Source organism: Grammomys surdaster, unplaced genomic scaffold (genome assembly GCF_004785775.1).
Source record: "Grammomys surdaster isolate TR1022 unplaced genomic scaffold, NIH_TR_1.0 165, whole genome shotgun sequence".
NCBI classification, from domain to species: Eukaryota; Metazoa; Chordata; class Mammalia; order Rodentia; family Muridae; genus Grammomys; species Grammomys surdaster.
Genome location: NW_021604613.1, coordinates 8,313,059 through 8,324,642, shown reverse-complemented (window position 1 = coordinate 8,324,642; position 11,584 = coordinate 8,313,059).

The following is an 11,584-nucleotide window of genomic DNA, read 5'->3' as shown; positions in this document are numbered from 1 at the left end:
TGATTATGCTTGAATGATTCCTTTTGAGCTATAATACTAATTCCAGTGTGATTACAATAATTTACAACTTACTTGTATTAGTCAGGATTCTTAGAGGAACAGAATTGATAGAATGAATATAGATGATATAGATTTACATACATATATATATCAATAGCTATAGATACAGTATTTATTAGATTGGCTTACAGCTATGGTCCAGCTAGTCTAGCAATGGTTATCTTCCAATGGAAACTGTAAGAATCTAGTAGTTACTTAGTTAATCCATGAGGCTAAATGTCTCAGCTGATCTTTGGTACATACCTGAATAAAGAAGTAGGCTCTAATGCCAATGAAGAAATGGACTTGCCAGTGAGAGTGAGAACAAGCAGCCTAAGAGAACAAGCTTCCTTCTTCTGTGTTCTTTATATAGGCTGCCAGCAGAAGGTATGGCCCTTTTAATGGTGGATCTTCCTACCTCAAATGATATGAACTAAAAGGGTCTTCATACTTCAAATGATTTAATTAAGAAAAAAAATTCTTCACAACTATACCCATTTGCCTGGGTTTTAGTTAGTTCCAGTCAAGTTGACAACCAAGAGTAGCTATCACATTACCCAAGACAAAATTTAGGTTGAAATGGATCCTAAACCATCACTTTGTGAAACCCTAATAAGCTTTCAGAGTCAATACAGGAATGAAGAGTGTGTATGTCCCAGTGAGAGGCTTGCAGTTAGTGGCCAGGTAACATGCCGGCACACTTGGCACAAGTACAAATCCCAGTTGAGTAGGTCTGCAAACTAAGGGGCTTGGGGTCCTCAGAGATTTTAAGTTTAAGAGCTGGAAAATAGTGAGTTGAGAAATATTTAAAATAATATTTGTAACATACATTATACCTCTTTTCACATAGTTCTTGTGACACTGTTCTGTCCCTGTGTCCATTTTCAGCTTACCTGACTTGGACTCTGCTGCCTGGTTTGTTGTTGTTGATTTATTTTCTCCATCGGGAAGACAATTTATACTTTCTTCAGTTGATGTGATTTATAACCACCAATAGCCATTTGCTTAAAATCTTTTTCCCTCTCTGAACTCTTTCCTGTGATTTGGATTCTTGTTGTCCATTGATCTCATCAGTATGCCTCTTTATCTGTATCTTGTCCCGTTGAGTACCTGGCAACAGAGCATCTTGGATGATTTTTTTTTTTTTTTTTTAGAGAAAGGAATATTTGGAGGAAAATCACTCAAGTGAAAATCCTTTTTTGATAGCTTATTTTGAGCTGCCAAGTTAGGCTTCTTGAAGACTGGGAAAATATGGCTCCTAAGCAGGTAAGAGCTAGCCCCAAGAGAGTATCTCACCACTCATTTACAGATGTAGTTAACATGGTCTCCTGCATTATCAACATCAGAGAGTAGGGAGGGTCACTTGAAATTGATCAACTGGCATATTTTTGGCATTTTGTTGTTGGGGAAGAGAAGCACTAGCCATTTAGACTAATTTTGTGGTTTCTGGAACATGTTTTTAAAAGATACTATGTTAGTGAGCCAATTAAGAGGCTATAGGATTAGGTTTGAACAAAGATTGGTAGTTGTATATTTGGAAAGCCCATGAAAGCAAATTCATTTAGGGATTGTACATAGCGGATGTTCAGTAAGTGTTGGCTAGATGATTGATCTAGGGGAAGAGCCAAAGAAAGAACCAACACTCTGTCGTATCAACTGGGAGAGAGCAAAGTTGAAGAAATAAAAACTTTCATCTTTAGTTGTGTTCTTTTGAATTGATAGTCAACTGGAATTAGCAAGAGTTTTTGTAGGACTGTTAGGCAGCTTGAGTTTGAGTTTAATACATACACAGGTCTTTGTGAAGAAAGCTTATTAATGTTATCATAGACAATGTAAACAACAAAAGAGATTCCCTAAAGGAAGATTGGGTTCAAAGGCAGAAATAATGATTTTTCCACCTGAAATACAACCTAAAAATCTTCCTGGGGACATGGTCCATCTTGTCTTGGAACTGGCCCATCTTTGTCTTAGGCACATGTTTATTTTTTTTTTAACGATTCCTCTTATTTTGTAGAACTAAAAAGACATTCAGTTTGGTTTTATTTTAACTGTTTGAACTTTAGTTCCTGATTAAGGCTAACTACTGCTTCGTAGATTGTTCTAGATCAAAGTTAAAGTAATGGCTGCTGCCTTTAATAAACACTGCTGAATTTGGAAGGCAATTACATTAGCCAGAATCTTATTTTTATAACTTGAGGTTCTAAAAAGCAATTCAAAATCAACCCTTTACCATTTCCCAAAATATTCCAATCCATCTGCTTTAAAAAATTATTGCCAGATTCTTTAATGTGTTAGTAAGAAATAAAACCTGCCTACTCTTACATCTGTGCTTGGGGTGTTCTTTTTCTATTGAGAGGTCCATCAAGCCACCTTCCCTGGAGCATTTGAGGATATAGGCAAGTCTATGCAACCCTTATTCTAATGCTTTACAAGATGCTGCCAGGTCCTATTTGAGGGTCATCGTGTTCCTTCCTAAAATGTGCATGAGGAAATTGTCATGGCACTAACCATGGATTCTTACAGGTCTCAGCATTGCCAGTGGGGATAATTACAGAGTTACATTTTTGCCAGTTTTAATTCAGTTTTGTCCAGTTTTAATCACTGGGCATTATACCTCAAGATTTCCCTTAGCTGTTTCTCTTTCTTGACTGGTTGTTCTGCAATAGGAAGAGGATTGAATGTCTAAGCTTAGTCACCCAAATCCTGTTATTTGATATTCCTGCTTAGTTAGGCTTTGGTAGAGTCTTAATGGTTAGTAAACTAGAAGAAAACATTGTGCATAGATTAGCGTCTAACTCCTAGCATTACTATGGGGCTTGGCCCTCTATGGGAATTCAGAGGTAAAGACAGTAACAACCTCCACAATGACAATTATAGCAAGGCAATGACAGCTGGTGACAGAGTGGCAGCCATTTTCCTCCTATTTCATGTTGAAAGGTCCAGAATGGAATTGGAATCAGTTAAGACGCTAATGGGCTCCAGAGTGAGAAACAATTGAAATATACCTTCTTCAAAAATATTAGAAAATAGGATTGGGAAAACTTAGACATGGGTTTAAAGGTAAAAGAAAGGGACCTGGCTTCATAGAAGGGGACCGGAGAGGAGTGGGAAGAGGAAGAGGAGGATGGAGGAAGAGGGGGAGAAGAAGGGGAGGAGGAGAGAGAGGAGGAGGAAAGGAAATGGCACAGTCCCTTTGTGTGAAATTTCTGTATCACTCAATTTTCCTTTCCTGGCTCAAAGTGCAGTCCCAGTGATGAATGTTGCCCTCTGGGTTGGCTGCCTCTTTGGATTTTCAGAGGAGGGGGAGATGACACTACATATTTCTACCCTAAGTAGCTCTGGGTGAGGAAGACTGCAAAGCAGAACTCACAGAACAAAGAGACGAGGGAGTTGAGTTCATTATCTCAGGAATAGTTTCACTTTATGATATAAAATAGAATATTATATAAGCGGGTTTAAAACAGTGATGAAAAATAGCACTCTCCGCAATTACAACCATTTTAGTCAGAATGCGAACCGATGCCAGGCTACATTAGTAATTTGAAAAGGCCCTGTCTCATAGTTCTGAACTTTTATCTTTATTAAATTTTCTCTTTGCAGTTTCAGTTTTTATTTTCCTTTATGGCAGGGAGAGGGTTGGTAGTGGGCGGTGTTCAGCCTGACTTGCATGACAAATCTACTTTGGATCTTTTTCAAACTTTTCCCAAACATTCCAGGCACTAAGGGCCCCCTCTCATTCACCTCCCTTTTCTTCTCTTCCCTTCCCCTCTTTTTCCTCTCTCTCTTTTCCCTCCTCCCCTCCCGCTCTTGCTTCTCTCTCTCACACACACAGAGTAACAGAGAGATGGAGATACATATAAATACAGGAAAAATAAAATAAAAAGCCCTCAGCAAGCCACAGTGACGATTCTGATTGGTAGTATAATGCATGTAGTAATAATTACTTCTGCTTTTCCTCTCTCTCTTGAATCTCATGAGAAGAGGTGAGATGCCCTCTCTTTCCCCACAGGACTCATAGTGAGATCACAAGTGACTATTAAGGAGGGAAGCATTGGGATACTGCATACCCCAGGATTAATTGCAGCCAACACTCTAGGTCCATTTTTTATAAGCTATGTGACCCAGGAAAATGTCACCCAGTCATCTATCACTGAGAACATCCGGGCACACATGGATTTGGTTAGACTGTCTGAAGGTCCTTCATTCTACACTTCTGTGTAAAAGCAAAAGGATAGTACACCATCGTGACTTGACATGGTCAAAGTTTTACAGTATCAGGGTGGAGGCAGATATAGCAAGCATCTCTCTGAGGCATGTCAGCAGAGTGACAGTCAGAGCCTTATATTTTAATTTCACTCTGTATCTACGTGGTGGACACTACAAGTGCTGGGTTTTTTTTTTTAATATTTCTAACTTTTTAGGCTTAATTCAGGTATTTTTTTTTCTTTGCTTAGAGCGCTTGGTCCAGGAATTTGATTTCTAGAAATCAGTCTCTATGGATCAATAAACCTATTACTGGAGAATCTCTTGGCTCCTCCAGCTACATACCCACGTGCATAGTAGGTGTGTTAGTACATTGAAGAATAGAGGAAGCCAGGCTGTTTACATGCCCAGCATCTTTGTGCAGAGCATTGTCACTGTTCTGTGGACTGGTTTTCTTCCTTTGCCTTAGCTGGTACATTTTCTTTATTTGACATTCTGGATAATCTGTAGACAAGTAAATCTAGTGCTTCTTAGCCCTGCTCTTTCTTGTACAAAGGACATGCCCCATGATAGCAGGAAACAGGAAAAGTGGCTGCTCATATTTGGGAATACTTTCACACGCGCTGGGATATGGTTACTTCCATTTGCAGACCACAGTGGTCTCAGGGTAGCCTTTCCTCATCAGCCAGGGCTCTGACTACAGAGGCCCCAAGGTGGTGGTTCTCAATCTCTGGGTCTTGACCCCTTTGAGGTGCTGTATATCAAGATATCCTGCATATCAGATACTTATATTATGATTCACAACAGTAACAAAAATACAGATATGAAGTAGCAGTGAAAATAATTTTATGTTTGGGGTCAGCACACATGAGGAGCTGTATTAAGGGGTTGAAGCCTTAGGAAGGCAGAGAACCACTGCTCTAGAGGATTGCCCACCTCTGCATAGGACAGATGATCAGCCATGGCTGCCAGTGTGCCGTTTGCAATGTGCTTTTGGAAGACTGTGTGGCCAAGACAAGCACAAGTCGCCGGTGTGGCTGTGTTTCCTTGTTGGGAGAAGGTGGGCTGATGATATGAGGTGACTAAGTAAGCTCACAGCATAGGGTCTGGCTCACTTAGCAGGTTAGTAAATCCATTTTTATCTTGATTTACAGTTTTCCCCTCAGTTGTACAGCCTTCTTTCATGTATTTTGTTAGGTTTTGTAAAAGATCCACAATATTTGATTTAGCATAGAGTTTTAATACCGTGTACTTTCTGGTTGTTCAATATAAAACAATATTTAAATATTTTGTGACTTTAGTACTCAGATTTTTGGTGAGTTAGCTATCGCAGGTCTGATTTGTGTTGAAGTCTTTTACGTGCAGAAATTCATGCTCCTTCTCAGGGTGGGAATACAAGCTGTGGGCTTTGAGAAATGAGGTCTTCTGAAACATACATTTTTATTTTAGGAGGAAAATTGAGGAAGATAAAGTACTAGGCCATAATGCCAGCTTCTCAGGAGGCTGAGGCAGGGGGAGCTTGGCCGCATTTCTAAGAGCATCAGTGCTGGAGATGGAGTGTGCTGCTTATTCAGTTGAGTCTGGCATGGGTGAGGCTCTAGGGCCAGTCCTCAGTGTTGGAGGGGTGGGCACAAAGGATAGCTCTTCATAAACTTAAAGGGTTCAGTGTTTTTGGTTATAAATGGTCGTCTATTTTTCCATTATTTATAATATATATTTATTGAACAAAAATCATTGTTGGTCATTTGACACCATCCATTGATATCTTTTGTGTTTCTTTTGCCTTGCAAGTTTATTAGAAGGGTAGATTTTAAATGTTAATTCTTGGCGTTTTTCAGTGTAATTTTTAAAATTACAGTGGTCTTAGCTTGGTGAGGTGGCACACACCTATAATCCGAGCACTTGGGAGGCAGAGGCAGGAGAATTTCAGGCTCAAGACCAGCCAGGGAAACACAGAAAATCTATTTTCAGCTTTCAGAGACCGTTTTTATTGCCATTAAAAAATGGTATGTTTTTTATTAAAATGTAAAATGCTCAGAATGTCCCCCCAAAAGAATGCCCTAATTTAAAAATAATACGGTTTGAATCTAAAGAAATTTAATAAGAAAAACATATAGAAAAAGTGTCTATGGTATAATGATTTACAGTTTTATAGTTTGAAACACTCAGTGCTTTTTTTTCACATCAACTTATGGAGAGATTTATGGTCACTGCTTTAGTCTCTATTATTGTAGAAATTTAATGCAATTATGAAAGAAAAATAAACCAAGAAGATACAGTTATTGCCTTTATTTGTAAGTGATGATTGGCTAACAGATGTGATGAGGTTTGGAACTTAAGATAGTTAATAAAAAATAAGCACAGTAATAATCAAAGAAAATACAAATTAACCACTCCCCCATTATTTTTAACCTTTTGGTGAACACCATCTATTTTAAATGAGAGTGCTTGTCTGTTGAGAGCTATGTGTGTAGTGTTAAATCAACTCATTTAGTTCTGATAATAACCATTTCAGGCAGGTGCAATGATACCATCCCTGTTTTACGAAATCTGTGAGCAGTCAAGGAAGATAATGGAACTGAGTTACAGCAAAACTTGGATTTGAAGCTGGTTATGGAATCCTTCTTCCAGAACCACAGCTTATCCATTAACTTGTCCCCAAACATAGGAAAATATCCAGTACTGTTAATGGCATTAGGAAGAAAATACCCACTTTCTACATGCTCTGTGCTTTCTTCCTAGAAGAGATCCAGTGTCACTTATCCATGGCCATGAGTTGGTGATTCCAATTCTTTTTTATTTAAGAAAACTATTTATTTATTTTTGATATTTTATTTATTCTCTGGCAATTCCTTATATGTGTATAACATGTTTTAATCACCTCTAACGTAAATACCCCACTTCTCTAAGATCCCCCAAGAGTACTTCTTTCCAGTGGCCATTAGCTGCCAATAGCTTCTTGGCTAAGGATGGAGCCTCCTTCCACGCTGGAATGTCGATTGCCTTGATCTTGTGTGTAACTACTGTGAAGTCATATGTGCAGTGCGCCATGTAATGTCTAGAGACGGCATCGTAGCACTTCACCCCATCCTTGAGCTCTTACACCCGCTCTGACCTTATGAAATGTTCCCTGGGCCTTGTAGGTGTTAGTTGATATAAATGTCCCATTTAGAACTGAGCACTCAACAGGTACTTACTCTCAGCACTTTGAACAGTTGTTAAGTCTCTGAGTTAACTACTTCCCATGACAAAAATAAGCTTTTCCAACCAATGCCAAGAGCAGCATTGATCTATGGGTAAAAACATAAATATTTAGAAAGCAGGTTGACAACATTCCAATTAGTGAAGCAACAATAATGTTTCATTCTAAGACATGTAAGCTTCCAAACCATGGGCTTTTGACAAGATATACAGTACCAGGTACAAATTCTCCCTTTAAATCCCATCAGAGAGTGGTTGATCACCCTGGTACCAGCCATGACATATAGTAGATACCTATATGTTGGTACTTAGATCACAGGGGCCAGTGTTGGGTAACTTTCTTCTCCATTGACTATCTGTAAGCAGTAATGCTAGCCAGAGGGAGAAAGTTCCCAGTCTGTTCTAGCTTAATTTCTACATAGTCTAAAGCCAGTGTGTTTTATTCTCATCAGTAGAGTCTCATTATCTAGCTATGGTAGGAAGCCAATAGCAATGCTATTAGCCTGCTTTGTTGTTGTTGTTTGATTGGCTGGTTGATGTTGTTTTGTGAAGGAGGGTTGCAATTCCTGCTCAGTAATTTGTAGGGAGGCATTCCAGACATAGCACTGAGATTTTCCATGTCTTCTTGGGAAAGCATTATCCACTCATACAAAGTACCTCTGTCCACACCTTTTAAAAACTCTATTTCAAAATTAAGTTTCAAAGTAATGGGTTTCCATAGGGCCTTTCCATACATTATTAGGTTTTTTTTTTTTAAACTGACTTTCCAACACCAACCTACCTCTACTCAACATTTTTGCCCTCAGCAAATGCCAAAATGAAAGTATGAGGTTGTATTTGTACTAATAACTCAACTGACTATCTTGAGGGAATTAAATTTTCTATACCAAACAATAACTATTTAAAAGGATGTTACAGTGTGTTGTTTGTTAATATGAATGTATGCATTGCACTTGTGTAAAAAAAAAAGCGATCTCATTTTATCCATACATAAATAGCTGTGCATGTATTTCTAGACCAGAATGCTGTAGGTTATTATGTCTGAGTAATGGCCTTAAGGAATTTTCATTTCTTTTTTTATTTTTAACACTTTTTTTGCAGTGTATATGTGTTATATTTAAGATTGGCAAAACATCCTACAAAGGTATTTCTTCTCCCTGTCTCACCACTCACTTTGTGATAAATTTAGGTTGTCAGGTTTTGATATGGTTTATGATTTGGGTATGTGAAACAGTTGAATATGGAATTTGAGAAGAAGCTCCATATCACAATAGTGTTTTTAAAGCTTTGAATTACAGGCTTTACTATTCCCTCCTCAGAAACTACTCCAGAAACTGAGATGTGCTGTCATTGGGTGGGGTTGCTCTGAACTGTAGGTCTCTTCTGTAGTTGGCCTCAGATCCTAATCTAAACATGACTCTATACAAAAATAGAACTCTATTAAGTGGAATGCAAGCTATCACTGAATATTAAAGTGGATGATATTTTATATGCACCTCAAGTCAACAAATGTTGTCCATAATTAGGAGTGTTGTTAATCAGAATGCTTCTCTTGGATTTTCTCTGTGTCTGGGTTGTGGACCTTACATCCCCCTGCACAGCTTACCCTGGATCTGGGGTCTACTTATACCAACATGTTTGGTGAGTTTGTTTTCTATTAGAGATTTGACACATTAACTTAAAAATGGTTTATTTGGCTGTATCCTTTGAAAGTCTCCTTGAGAAGTTAATTATTCATCTAACAGATGTAACATTACTCTAGTCTGACAACCTAAATTGCTGTGGTGTTTATGATGTGGTGTTTATTACTGATTTTCTGCAGAAACTTCCAAACCTGGATGATAGCGAGCTTTAAACAACAAAGGATTATTATTATTTCTGCATATAAAAAGCATCAGTACAAATTAATTCTCCAGTTGCTAATTCCCAAGATCAGGGTGCTGTAGTCACAAAATACTGAAATATTGGTTTATATTAAACAACAGAAAGGACACTGTATATTAACACTCTATGTTAAGTCAAATATTCTGGTGCATCTTTTGCAAATCCCAGTGAACTACATGATAGTAGAATAGTGATGTTTGGGCCACACTCCATGCTCTGTATGATGATGATCTGTAGATGTGGGTTGAAGGGGCTAGATGGTGTCTAGCATTGTTGGACCCTAAGATCCAAACTAGGGGGCACACTCCTGTAGAAACACTCACGGACAGTGGATTCGATGCAGAAGCAAGAGGTTTATTGATAACCAATGCACTGGGGTTCCCCTGCACGTAGGCTAGAGGAACCCTGAGCTAAAGCTAAGAGCAGTTTTTATACGAATTTTTACAGAGTTCATGAGGGCAGTTTTACAGTCACCTCTTAGACAATAACCACAAAGGCTGACCTCAAACAGCTGCTCCCATGCCGGGTTTCTAGGTAACTCAGATTTGCACATTATCTTATAACAATGAGTGTTAGCTAAGTAGCTCTTGTTTACCCAGGTTTATTACTAAGGGCCCAGCTTCCTGATAACCTTTACTCCTCGTATCTTGGGCCCTTCTTCTAGAATGTGTGTGTAAGTCTTTGGAATGTGCTTCTCCTAGGATGTGTCTCTAGGGAAGTTAATTTTTAAGTTTAAACTGAGACCTGAGATTCCTTCAGCATCTCCAAGTCTGATGTCAAAGCACTCTTCAGATCTCCAACTCCTTTCAGCTGTGTTGACTGCAGCATACTTCTCTTTCTTGAGTTGGTTCCACACGCCATCTGCAGCTTTCCTTAACAGGTATCCCACAACTCTAGCATCTCCACCATCTTGGGTCTCCAACAAAATCCAGGCTTTTCCTTTACTGCTTCACACAATGTCCTATCTGGGCCTACAGGCATGTTCCTGACACAGACCTAGCCTTGTCATCTTTAACTATTGTGGGAGATTTCACAATTCCGTGGGAGATTTAATAACTCCCTTTTTGTATCTTTGACCCTAGAGTCACAACCATGTGGCCAAAGCTGCCAAACTCTGCTTCTGGGGCCTGGAACTTGGCCCCTTCTTTAATTACTTCTGCATCAGCATTCTGTTGTTGATGGTTTCCTTCACCATTTAAGCTTTCCTTTAAATCCTTTCACAAGTTGTGAGCTTAGCTGGGTTGGTCTTGCCCTGAGCTCACCACTCCCTTGTCCCATTTAGCACCAGGATTTTCTTTAAACACTTTATCCTCTTGAGCACTGGACCTAGAACCATGTCACTTCCAGCTGCTCCTTTTCTTGCCAAACTGTACATTTTATGTTTCTTCTTACCCCACTTGTTCCTTTTCTTTATAGATCTATGTAAGAGTACTGATGACCACATGACAGAGTCAGTACTATGCTGTTTTGAGATCTCCTCTGCTAACACTGTTAGTTTAAAAGCCCCAGGCAGACTTTTAGAACAAGGTTTAAAAAAGCAGCCATTTTCTTTGCCAAAGTATCAAGAATGTTCTTTAGCTAATTTACTAATATTTTTCCCCTCTGAAACTTCTTGATCTGGGCCCTCACAGTTCAGATGACTCTCAGCTCTATTTTCATGTGCTTGCTAGGATGGGCAACTGATTAAGCTCTGCTAAAAGCATCCAAAAGCCTTTCTACTTGAAAGTCCTAAATTCTTCTATATTCCTCCAGCAAAAGGCACAGTCTGGTCTATCACACAAATAAACACCACTCCCTTGTACCAACTTCTGTCTTAATCACGGTTATATTTCTGTGGAGAGATACCACGAACAGGGCAACTCTTATAAAAGAAAGCATTTAACTGGGGGCTTGCTTCCAGTTTTCAGAGGCTTAGTCCATTGTCATTGTGGTGGGGAGCATGGCAGCAGACATGGAAGACAGACATGGTGTTGGAGAAGTATGTGAGAACTACATCCTGATGTGCAGGCAGAGAGAATGAGACTGAGTCTGTCATGGGCTTCTGAAACCTCAAAGCCCACCCCCAGTGACATACATCTTCCAACAAAGCCACATCTCCTAATTCTTCTAATCCTATCCATCAATTCCACACCCTAGTGACTACGCATTTAAATAAATGAGCATATGGGGGCCATTCTTATTCACAAAGGCTCTTGGTGTATGAAGTGATAAAAACAAAAACAAACAAACAGAGATATACTAAGCTTAATGACAAGGG